The sequence below is a fragment of the Durio zibethinus genome, chromosome 1 (assembly GCF_047325235.1).
Source record: "Durio zibethinus cultivar Kanyao isolate XHJ-2024 chromosome 1, ASM4732523v1, whole genome shotgun sequence".
NCBI classification, from domain to species: Eukaryota; Viridiplantae; Streptophyta; class Magnoliopsida; order Malvales; family Malvaceae; genus Durio; species Durio zibethinus.
The window spans coordinates 6,398,057-6,410,408 of record NC_143162.1 but is presented as its reverse complement, the minus strand read 5'-3'; the positions used below and the strand labels follow the sequence as shown (position 1 = coordinate 6,410,408).

Genomic DNA, 12,352 nt, shown 5'->3' with positions numbered 1-12,352 from the left:
CTTGAAAGATTTAGACGCCTTCTTTTCCATTACTTATAGAGAGAAACAATCGAGAGCCATGTCAATGATATGTCGATATTAGTTAATAAAAGATCTGGTTAGATCTTTTCATGTCTTGATTTGAGTCTCATCTAATTAAATGTACCATCTTATCATAGATCCAATCAAACTGTCTTGAAACACATGTATAAGTTGTTTTTCGTTACTGGCATGTGCAGCCATTTTATGATAGTACATAGTGATAAACATGATAGGACACTTGATACCATTGTACTTCTCAAACTCTGGTACTTTAAATTTTGATGGCATCATTACATCTGGTACTAGGAAAGTCTCACTGTATCCATGGATCCATAAAAATCTATTCCCTCTACAGCTCTTAGTCTTTCTTTAAGCTTGTTAATAGCCTGATCAGTTTTAGAATTTTTCAAGGGCATAGCTGCCTGTGACTTTTCCTTCTCTTTTACCTCATCTATAGTTGGGAGTTGAATGGGTTCAGCTACTTTTTTGACAAAGACAAGATTATCATAGCTCTAAACATTCTCATGACTTAGAGTATAGGTCATTCCTAGGTAATTGTACTTTAAAAGAGCTACCTGTTGAGGCTAAAAGAATGGTGTATTTTGATTTGATGGTGGGTCGAAGCCTGGAGGATATGTCGAATTAGTAGCTTCTTGTGAAGTATCTTTTTCCGCTGATTTCCCCCTATTTATCTTTTTCAAGGCTTCTAAAATTTGGCTCAACTTTTTCTCTAATGCTTTTTGGGCTTTTTCTATCCTTTTAAAGTGACTTGTATTATCCTATTTCATCTTTCTAGCTCAAGCCCGAGTATTGTATTGATAAGTAGCTATTCTTGTACCTTAGTACGACAATTAAAGATTTAATGATAATGTTATGATAATGAATGTATGAGTGAATGTGATGTAAATGAAAGAAAATAGAAAGTGAAAAATAAAATATTTACCCCTTGAAAAAGATCCAACAAAAAAAAACTTTCATTTATTTCATAAAAGTCAGTTTTATATCAAACCTAATACTATTCCTCTATATAAACATCTAACTTGCTCATACTAGTCCTTAGCTTCCTCAATAAAATTTAACAAATTTTATCCATGCTCCCCTGATGGTGTGATCGAAGCTCTCAGAGTCTTAACCTTTTCTGCCACCTCGCTTACTTGGATCATGACCTTACCTATATGAGTAGTGAGGTGTTCTATGTATCTATATCTTCCTAACCCTTTTTTTTTGTCGCACCACACCTAATGAGATAATTCTCTATGCCTTTCTATAAGGAACCTAATACAATTTTTTTGTTCACTCAACTTTGATGTCAAAGTCAGAATGTGGTCTGAAAGCCATTTGTTCTCCTGCTCAACCTCTATGAAAGCATTTTTTATGTGGTCGTGCTTCTTTTTCAACTCTTCATTGTCACGAGCCAACTTAGTATTGTTTATTTCTTTGGCTTATACCTGTATGCGCAACCTTTTATGCTCCTATTGTAACTCCTTTAGCTCTTTTAGAGCATCGTCTCTTTCTCTAACAACTTTTTAGGTCTTATTGTATTCTTTGGAAATTTTATGGGCTTGGACCTCTAGTTTCTCTGCTTTGTTTTGCCATTGGTCATTTTCTTCCTACAGCTTTAAAACCTCTTGTCTCAATTTCTCTTTCTCCATCTCATACTCTAATTTCGAAAGCTTTTTATCGGACTCTTGACCTACTAGTAAGTGACGATCCTAAAGCCCAAGTGCAATCTCTTGACCTCTCTTATTTCTTCAAACCAAATACCCTGAATAACTCGATCAATGGATGGCCCTAAGCTTACTTTTTTAGGCTTATTCCAGGCTTTAATCATGTTATCAATCTTTTGAAAGGTTTTAGGTTCCCCATATGAGCAGTTGAACGATCGAGCTTATAGGTCATAAGAATAAACTGTTCAGCTCCATGCCGCCTCCTTACCATTAATGGGGCATAACTTGTTAACCCCCATAGGTCTAGAATTGGGATCTTTATCTCATCTCTACATTGGTATAGCATAGGTTCTTTGCCCATCCATAAAGCTAACCATCTTTACCTGACTAGCTATGAGTCCTTGTAGCAAATATTTCTACTCCTTTTAAGTTCTTACCTTTAGCTAAGTACTTTGACAGAATTCTCTAATTAGATTCTGAGTGTAAAGATAAAGTTTGGTAAAGGCACTTTTCTTGCATTCAAAATAGCTCTTTATCCATACATATAATAAGGCTATGCAACCCATGAAACGTGCTTTATCCATCTACCTACAAAAACTCAGGGATCTGATAGTTTATACTAAAATAACTGGTGAAGGGTTATAGCCTCTCTCAATCTGCTCAAATAGATCCACCACTTCTATCTCAACGTGTCTTAAGACCTTGAAAAAAATGACCAACCCATATATGGCTAGAGCAAATGCATTCATTCCCTGGTCATCATCTGGATGCTTGATAATGAAATCCCAAAGGACCCCCCACGGAATACCTTTGTGATCACCTTTCTCTCAAATGTATGAATCTATAGTCTCCTTTCCCACCCCTAGCATCTGACTCAATTTCCTGTGACTCCCTGATTTATGTTTCTTCATGTATATTCTGTTTGGATACAATAGATGTATACCCATCAGAGTTGACTACTCCTTGATTGTTGATACTAGATAAACCTCATTAAAAATGAAACATCGGTAGGAGGGATCCCAAAATTGTACCATCACTTTGATAAGTGAATAGTCAACTTTCATTGACAAGAGATAGGCTATATGTCCAAACTTCTCACAAAAAGCCTCAAGCCTTGAAGGGATCATACCATTTCATGTGTCTGATAGGTTTTTCAAGTTATTGTGCTTGAGGAATAGGTGGACTTCTCCTGATAGTGTAAGGACATAACCAAGTGGCAAACAATCTCTTTTTTTCAGCTACCTCTTTTCTGATTCAATCTTCACCTCTATGGGAGAATCACATTTGAACAACATAGATAAAGTGTAAACCTGACGTTCTATGGAATCTATGAGGACTTTTGTTGAAATAGTTTTAGGATAAGAATACTATGTAATCTATGAACATGTTCATGAATGTGTGCAAAAAGAAATAAAAGAAGACAAAGAAATTAGTTAGTCATTTCAATATAGGGAAAACATAACAGTTAAGATAACAACATGACCTAAAATTTTGGATTATCTACAAAAGGTGGGAAATAAGGCTCTATCTATGGTTGGGCTTCTAGAGTCAACTATGTGTAGTTTGGGCCATTTCTAAAAGGTTTCCAAATTATTCCCTACATCACGGTCCATTACAAACTAGTAAGGTACCCCAATCCTTACCCATCATAGGTTTCAAGCGAAAATGGTTCAATCTGAGTGGGAGTATTTCGCAGGCCTATGCAGAAACATGAAATCTTACGAAGGCATAGGTACTTCACTTTTTTCTAAAGGTATAGCTCGAGTGGATGGCTTATATTATACATATGCAAATGAATGGTAAGTGTAATAAGTAGATATTTTAGCAAATATAAGTAATGACTAATAGGGCAAACAAATAAACAATAATCAAGCATATATAAGCAATGAAAAGAGGCAATTTCAAATTTATTAGATAAGGCTTGGATAATAAAAAATCTTTTACTGGCTTGACTCTCTAATAATGTCCCTAGTGGAGTCGTCAAGCTATCATAACGTATAGATCCGTGGACCTATCGCTAGACTTGAAATGAAAAGAATCACCACCAATCTTTTTTGGTTAGGTGTAATTGGCCACCTGATTGAAACTAATATGCAAAACAGAGGTTAAGTTTGGAAGTCGATTGCCTATGGGAAAGGTTGTAGCACTCCCACAATGCTCATCCGAGTGATGGTACCAATTTGATTTCGAATTATCCAAGCCTTGCTCATTTTATAATTTACCAAATAATGAATTATTGATTTTTTTTGTTTTGTTTTTTTTTTTTTAAGTCTTCTTCTTCTTAAGAAATGACAGAACAATTTTTTTTTTGTTTTTTTGTTTTTAAATAAACAAAAAAATAAAAATATGGGTGAAAATAAAATAAAATAAAATAAAAAAAATAAAAAATAAAAAACTTACGATCGGATCGGGTCAGCACACAGGTCTTTCGGTCGACGCACGGATCCTAACTTACCAAAATGGTGTTGTTCTAGAGCGGTATAAAAAGAGCCTTTTTTTTGCATTTTTTGTCAAAAATTCTAGAGTCTTTCTCTTTACCCCAAAATCCTCTAACATCTCTCTAGAAAATCCATTGAAAAATTCAATCGAAAACTGAAACTCCCACCGGTTTTTAAAAACTTCACTGAAAAATTTAATCGAAAACTGAAAAACCCATTGATTTCTAGAACACTTGCCGAATTCTAAAAATCTCATCGGAATCTTGCTAGAAACTTCAATCTTTGTCAAAAAATTCAACCGAAAAATTCACCATTCGTCGAAAAATTAATCCTAAACCCAAAAACATTCAAAAAAAATCTAGAAAAATTCAAAAAAATTTCGAAGTCGTTCTAAACCCTTCTTGAACCTCTTTCAACTTTAGAATCACCTCAGAACCTCGAATGACACCCAGAATCTCAAATTCACTCAAAAATCCCAAGATTAAATTCCTGAACCTTTTTTGCCTGAGAATTTTCCAAACCTATTTTCAGTGATTTTCACTCTGTTTTCTTCATGTTTTATGTGTTCTTGCTCTGCAGAATATGTCCAATTTATAGGCAATCTAGAATCAATTCGAAAAACGGATAAAATCAATCACAGGCTTGATTCTTGGGATTACATTCTGTTTAGACGAGATTTTAAGTATAAAATTTTAGCAGTATTATTTTGATTCTGTGTTGATCCAAAAATATTGCGATCTTGATTTTCATTCACGTGCAGATTGAGCACAAAAAGAAACATAAAAAATAATAATAATAAATAATAATAAATCTAATTGGACCAGAATGAGCTATAATGAACCTCGTTAAGCTTGATCAAAATGAGCTAAGTTAGACCTGAACCAAAATAAATTCAATTGAGTCTGGACCAAAATGAATCTAATTAGACTCGTACAAAACTAAGTGTCTGTATTTGCCTCTCAATTATGCTAATAATGCAGCAAAGATCTGTCTAGATATGTGGGTAGAGTCTATCAGCTCATCAAATGTTCGTTTTTGGCTGTATTTACCATATAGTCTCTGCAATCTGTGGTTGGATTTGAGCGTACTGTCCTGCTTCTGTGACTCTCCTTTGGCCATGAATCAGGATCCCGGGTCATAAACATTTTTGCTGCCACTAGCCTAGATGTCAGGTTTCCGTGGTTAGAACGAGTTGGAATGGGCGTTGTCACCTAAAACACGTTTAGAGTGACCGCTAACGAATTGTTGAATAAATTTATTGTTGACGGTGACCGCTAGACTTAGGCCAAAACAGGAATGCGTCCAAACAATCTATGGAACATGCAAATTGCCAGCTAAATTGCGGACAAAACCGAAAAATCTCCCTGAAGACGTAGATTCACCAATGATCAATAGTATTTTTCTTCTCATTTACACTCACTTTAATTAAAATGAAACACTCTTCTACAAAAAGCTGAAAATGCATGCTCTGCCAGTTATATTTACAGAATCCCTTGAGCTCATCGCTTTGTCAAAAAATTAGGCATGCACTCCAAAATCCATATGTAATTTTAAGTATATATTTTTTTTCTTCCGCTGCATGAGCCAAGAAATGCTCCTACTAGCAGGCCATACTATCCACCATGAACATCGTTGCTACCCAGCACACAATCTCAACCCCTAAAAAATGCCGGGGCCAACACGGGTATGAAGGATGCTTATCAGTTTTTGCACCAGTACTCAATCTGTCAGACGATTACATCTGCAACTTCACTATCGCTGGGCCATTTTTTGGACATGAGAATGAGGAGTCAAAAACTGGAAGTTGCATTTAGGCAGCTTTGTGCCGTTATGAATTAGCAAAAGTTCCTCAGCTTGGACCTTGGCCATGCATGCTGATGACAAGGCAGATTTTGCTGAAAATCTTGATGGGCAGGTTCTAGAGGTGGATATGAGCTTGTTTGCTAAATCTACTTGGACTGAGAAGAGGGAATAAACTGGTCTGTGATCCGAGAACCTAGACTCTCCCCTTGAATACCATACCTGATTAAGTCCTTCGCCTTTCCACAGAATCCTATCGCACCTGCAATCATTTCCAGGAAATTTTACTCTGGTATTTCAGTCTTCACATGGATAATTCTTCAATAAAATAATAAGTCGACTTGGAATTTTGGAATGCATTTGACTTAGCAAGAAGAAAACATTAATAATGATTAAACCAAGTGAAGACAGCAGGTCAATGCTTAAGGTTTCAGCAGTCTTAGCAAGAACATTAATTAAACATGGTCGGTTATTTAAGGTTACTATTTTATTCAAAAGAAGACGAAAAATCCTACTTGCCGACCACTTTTTAATTAATCTGAACAGTTGAGTTGAAAGTTCAATTAAAACCTTAGCTCATGAATTAACAACGCAAATGATAGCCATTACATGAACTTTGACTCTGAGTGACCAATCAGATTCATTACGAAAATGCAAAACGCAATTATGCATGAAAAGAACCATATTGTTAAGTGAAACCTCTGTTTAAAAAAACTGTTCAGGGTAAATGTGATGAACCATGTTCAGTTGGTCGGCAAAGGTTCATTAAAAATGAAGCAAGCAAATCAGAAAAAATAATAATAATAATGAGAACTGCCACAACTAGGAACAGAACCGCAGTAATCAATACAATACAAATATATAATCTAATAATATAAAAATCAACATAAGGGCACTACTTGCTTCCAGCAAGCAACCTTAATGAACGTACAACTTGGGATTAATTTAATCCCACTTCATGTATTTAATTACTAAAAATTAAGAAAAATAGAGGTGAAAGGAACATAAATTTGAAATCTTACCAAGCAGGATTACGTCGTTTTTCTTTAGATTTAGATGTTTGGACCACATAGTCATCAGAATCGGATAGATATTTGTAGGTTGGAGCAAAGTATATCCTGCCTTCTTCCCACCCTTTAAACACCCGGCCAGCCCTTTGTTCTATCCTTAGCTGCCAAGCAGGGAGGGTAATATCACATGTTAGATCTTAAAATAAACAGTAAAGAAATTCAAGGTCAATTTTCTATTTTCTTTGCTTCACGACACTGACGCGAAACAAAGCCAGGGGCCAAAGCAACCAGATTAGCCTCTACGGAATGGGGAGCCTTATCTGAAAACAGAATAAAGCTTGTCTAGATTAGCCTCTCACCTGATCCTTCTCTAGAAGTGCTTGCCAGTCATTCTTCTTCAGTAATTCATGTGTATGAGCAGAACTCGCAGCAAGCCGATAGTTCAAATCCCCTAACCAAATAATCTTACTGAACAAATAAAAACAAGGAAAAACATTAGAGGGTGTAATAAAAAAAAGTGCGAAAATTTATAAGATATTCAGGTTATTTTCATTTTCCTTTATTGATAACAAAACAAAAACCATGACTATTTAACTAAAAAAAATTATACCATGCCTATTTTGGACGAATTAGTGGAGGAAGGAGCTTACTCATGGTCTAAAATGCTCTGCGGAGGAAGTGGCTGTCTGAGATCTCTAAATGAATGAGAAAACCTTGTTCTCTTTAATATTTCTGCAACATCAGAATTTCTTCTGATCTCATCCCTTTCTTTCTCCCCGGAAGTCAAGTGGGTACAAACAAAACAAAATGTTGTTTGGTGCAATGTCATACTAATGGATATTGAACCCTGTCAGCAAAAGAGAAACTAAAATTAATACAATTACAATTTAACTGCTATAAATTCTGGATATTTTTCTTTTCGTTTCCAGCAAGTCAACAACAGTGTCGAAAAAATGCAACTGCTGACCTTGTTTCCAAGATATCCCATGATGCCACGACCAACGCATGAGACTTTGAGGTTGCTAATATGCTCGTAAAGATCAGCTCGAACCCACACACACAAGAAAAGCCCTACCATTTGCTTGCTTGCAGCTAGGCAGAAGCGTCGCCTCACTGGACTGCCCGACATCCAAATGGGACTAGGAGAGCCTTCTTCGCTTGAATTTGAATTCAAGTTTATCAATCCTTCAAAATCCTCTTTGCCAACTTCATCTTCCCTTGAGGGTAAGTCAGCAAAGCTGATCCTAGGCTTCAGGCTTGCTTGCTGCTCAAGCTGAGGTGAGGATGGACTCGTTGCTTCAGTGGCGTTGCTGTAACATTGAGCAAGTTCTTCGTCACATCGGTTGGTATTCAAAGCTTGACGAATAAGGGAAAGCCATTTGTCAGCCGGTCCATTGTCCTCAGCTCCAAGCACGTTGCCAGCATTTAGAGGAACTATTTCCTGCAACCTAACGGGCAGAAAAATCCAGGTTAGCAAATCACCTAAATTACTACAATATCCTTAACTCTTCAAAAACTTATTTTATTCATTTATCACTATTTTCTCAAGCAAGTAAACAAGAGGTTGAAGGTGGGGGCACAAAGGCAAATGAAAATAATAAAAAGAGGATGGAACAAAGGACTCCTAGTGGGCAAAGTTCAAGCTGGCTATGAGCTGTGGCGCATGTTAAGATGGCGTCAACTGCGGTCCAGTCACTCCACAGTCATGTTGAATGGTAGATACCTCTAAGTTAAAAGAAAACTTCGTCTATGCGACTGCTTGCACTTCCCATACAAGTAAAATACGAAACAAAACTATAGCGAGAAACAAGATCATTTGTATCGTTGTTCTTGATGAAAATTTTCAACAATTGAAAAGAATAGAAAAATGCATAATTGATATCATATCTTAATTAGACTTCTAAAGGACGTTGTAAAAAAGCAACTTGGTTTAGACTATTTACTAATCTTCTAAAGAGAAAAAAGCAGGAATTTACCCAAGAACGTAGATGTCAGCAGGAGCTGGTGACATTAACCAATGTCTTAAGTTCAAACCCTCGTGGGGTGACTTCCCTCCGACATTCCATGTCCCTACAAACATCCTGGAAACTCCAAAAACAAACCCAACATTACTGCATAATCCATATCACAACAAAACCAAAAACTTTAATAAAACAACAAATAAAACACAATTATTGACCATAATTAAGCATCTTTAACTCAAATAACTCTAATATTTAACTACATACTATTAAAACAAGTACTAAAATTGTCGTCATATGTCATTTCCTAAAAGTTTGCAGTGAACCCGTAATGATTTCAACTACTCAAATATTGCACATGCACTTTTCGTGATCACATAAACCTAAATCAGAAGTCCAAAACTCCAAAGTTTTTATAACCTCACCTGAGGTTGAGCGAATCGGTGACAGGTGGTGATGCCGCCGGCGTAATTTTCGACGGTTTAATTCCTCCGGCAGCTTCCATCATCCAGCCTTCTATCGAAACCAAAAACTCACAGTTACATAAAAAAAAAAAGTAAATCTTAATATTACAGGCTACAGGGATAGTCAAATCTGGCCCCTGCACGTTTGCAGAAAAACTGGTAATCATAAAAATTAATTAACCAAACCGGGACCCAACCGAAATCAAAACCAAGTTCTTTCTTTGACGTCCAATCAAAATGAATCATAGCCGTCAAACTGACAGCTTCGGGAATTTCAAGAAACTCTTTTTCCAGTTCTCATCTTTTCACGAAATGGACGGGGGAGAGTTAATATCAGTGCAGAACATTACAATAGTGCCGGCTTTAGCAGAGGAAAATATATTACCTGAGAGATCTTCCGGTACGATCACATAATAATCATCGTCAGAACAACTCTTTCTTCTTTCATCAGTCTCACCTGAAAAGAAACAGGGAATTTTCCTTTGAATCCAAAAACGAAATCTCCGTACAAAATTTTAAATGAGGTGAGATATATCCGGAATGAGATTTTTTTTACCGTCTATTGTGTAATCGGATTGAAACTCGTCTGTTCCACTCGGTATATTCAACCATTTTCTCACGATCACTTTAGGCCACGAAGACTGTAACAGCCCAAAAAAAGAAAAAGATTTAGATTTTCAGCAACAATTAATATAAACCCGACGAACCAAAAATCGTTGAGAAAGAAAAGGCGCATACCTTGGAGATGTTTCTCATATCTGTTCTCATTGCTGAAACCGCCTGAGCAAGGGAAATTTAAAAACCAAGATCAAAAACAAGTTGGCGGATTTTATAATGGATTATTGATTAATTCGTTTTAAATGGCGAAGATATTTCAGGGAAAATCATATATTATCGTGAATTAAATAGAGAGTCTTCAAGAAAAAAACAAAAACGGGTGGCAAATCAGGGTATCCAGAAGAGTCGAAGGGAAAAGGCTTTGGTTATCTATATTTTGAGTGAAGACTTGATAGTTTAATGAGGTTAAGCTAAATGAAGAAATTCAACGAGAATATAAAAGAGCTAGTTGCAGGGGAAACAGAGACAGCTTCCAAGGAAGAAACGTAGACGGAAAAGAAAAGAGTTAAAAAGAAAGAGAAAGGAACTCTCAATATAATAAGGCAGGTTCATCCTTTTTGGTGAATATTTGTTTTAAAAAAGAATTGGATTTTAAGTCTTTAACGCTTTACAGAGAGGAAGACCGAAGACGGTGGAAAATGAAAAATGGGTAAAATTTCCCAATCATTGAAAAGAATTATAAGTTTTTGGTTATCAGATTTTTAAGGATTGGATCGAAGTCTCTGATAATGCCCTGGAAAAAGTTTGGCCTTCTATTTGGTACGTCTGTACTTGGAAAAAAAAACTAGTATCTTGGAAGTTTTGTATATATATTGACATTTGATTGTGCATGATTTAGAAAGAGATCAAAAGAGAAGACGAAAAAGGGGAGAAAAGATTGAAAGGATTGAAAGCTGAAACTCAATCATGGACACAAGTGGAAAGTGAGAGCTGTTAGAGAAATAGGAAATCTTAGTTTGTTGATTTTTGGGACATGAAGATAGGGAAGTGAAAGGAACTTAACAAGAATCCGAAGATAAGGTCATAGACTCTGGTTTTGGAAGATAGGAATTTGAAAGGGAACTAATTGACACAGGCAAAAGGAGTTCCCACAAAGCGGCCAGCCAATGAAACAGAAGGATCTTTTAATACAAATATGTGGTTTTTTGAGGCAGGAGTGGCCAATGCCATTGCTAATAATTTGATGAAGAGATAAAATCAAATCAATGAGCACGAAACGCGACAAAGACCACGGAGAAATAAGAGCTCCCAACTGAAGTAATAATTCCACAAAAAACAAAACAAAGAACCAAAAAAAAAAAAAAAATCAAACCCAGAATAAAAGTTGAAAAAAATTGAGGAACACTCACAATTTACAAGCTAGAAGAAGTCAAAAGGAAATGGAGATGATGAGGTTTCAGAATAGTAAAAAGGGAATTGAAAGGCTCCTGCGTTTGAGAATGAAATGAAAAGAAAACTCCTCTTTTTCAATCTTCCCTTTTTCGTTGATATTTCCTTTACCGACTGTGCAGTATTTTGTTTTGCCTTCTCGATTGATTTGTTTACGGGAGAAAACTGAAAAAAATGTATATGCAGAGCATTATTCTTGCGGGCGTTCCTGGTAAATGCAAAAAGCAGTTGCCTCTCAAATCCAATTTATAGTGCTTGAGAGAGAAAGAGAGAAAAGCAGGTTTCAGTCAGAAACACGCCAAACTTTGAAGTCCAAGCTATTGCATATTCATTTTCCTGATTTGGGGCAATCAAGTCATTATAAGAAAAACAAGTACCAGAAGAGTTAGTCTCGGTAGCGAAGCAAAGGGAGGAGTTTTTTTTTTTTGACCATTTCAAGTCTTGCGTAAAATATTTTGAGTTTGTAATGAATGGTATCAAATAAAAATTAATTTGATAATATTCAGGATTATACATAAATTTAAAAAAATTAAAAATGATTCAAATCATTATGTTCCATTCGAGTTTTATTGTATTAGATTCGGACCATAAAATGTGTAATTAATTTGATTTTCAATTTATAATGTAAAAAATCGAATCTAATAGACATTTTAAAAAAATTATTTTATTGATGTAGTATTACCATGGGCACTGTAAAGGTAATTAAATACTTTAAACTTGTGATTGAATGGGATTAGGGCTTCTGAGATAAATTTTGCTGCCATTATAATTCAATTGGGTCACCCCTTTGATTTGTCTAGAGTTGCTGCATTGTAATTAATTATGCTTGACTTTTTTACGAATTTTTTTTTCTTTCTTTTTAGTTTTGAGTAAATTTTCTCTGATTGGGGCCAAATAAACATGAAATTTTGTCGAAAATAAACTTATTGATGTGAGGGTTCCAAAAAATTTACACAATTTGGATAATGGTTTTTTACTTTATAG

At 35.6% G+C, this 12,352-nt stretch overlaps 1 pseudogene across 1 annotated transcript; it reads right to left on the bottom strand.

The window, feature by feature from the left end:
• Positions 1 to 5,777: 5,777 nt before the first annotated feature.
• LOC111311910 (type I inositol polyphosphate 5-phosphatase 8-like) lies at positions 5,778 to 10,386 on the bottom strand (annotated as a pseudogene). Its single transcript, XR_016342421.1, has 10 exons — positions 10,100 to 10,386; positions 9,918 to 10,002; positions 9,747 to 9,818; positions 9,323 to 9,413; positions 8,913 to 9,017; positions 7,904 to 8,384; positions 7,587 to 7,783; positions 7,296 to 7,404; positions 6,949 to 7,097; positions 5,778 to 6,188 (listed from the first exon to the last, which is right to left on the bottom strand). The product of XR_016342421.1 is annotated as a type I inositol polyphosphate 5-phosphatase 8-like (transcript).
• Positions 10,387 to 12,352: the final 1,966 nt, after the last annotated feature.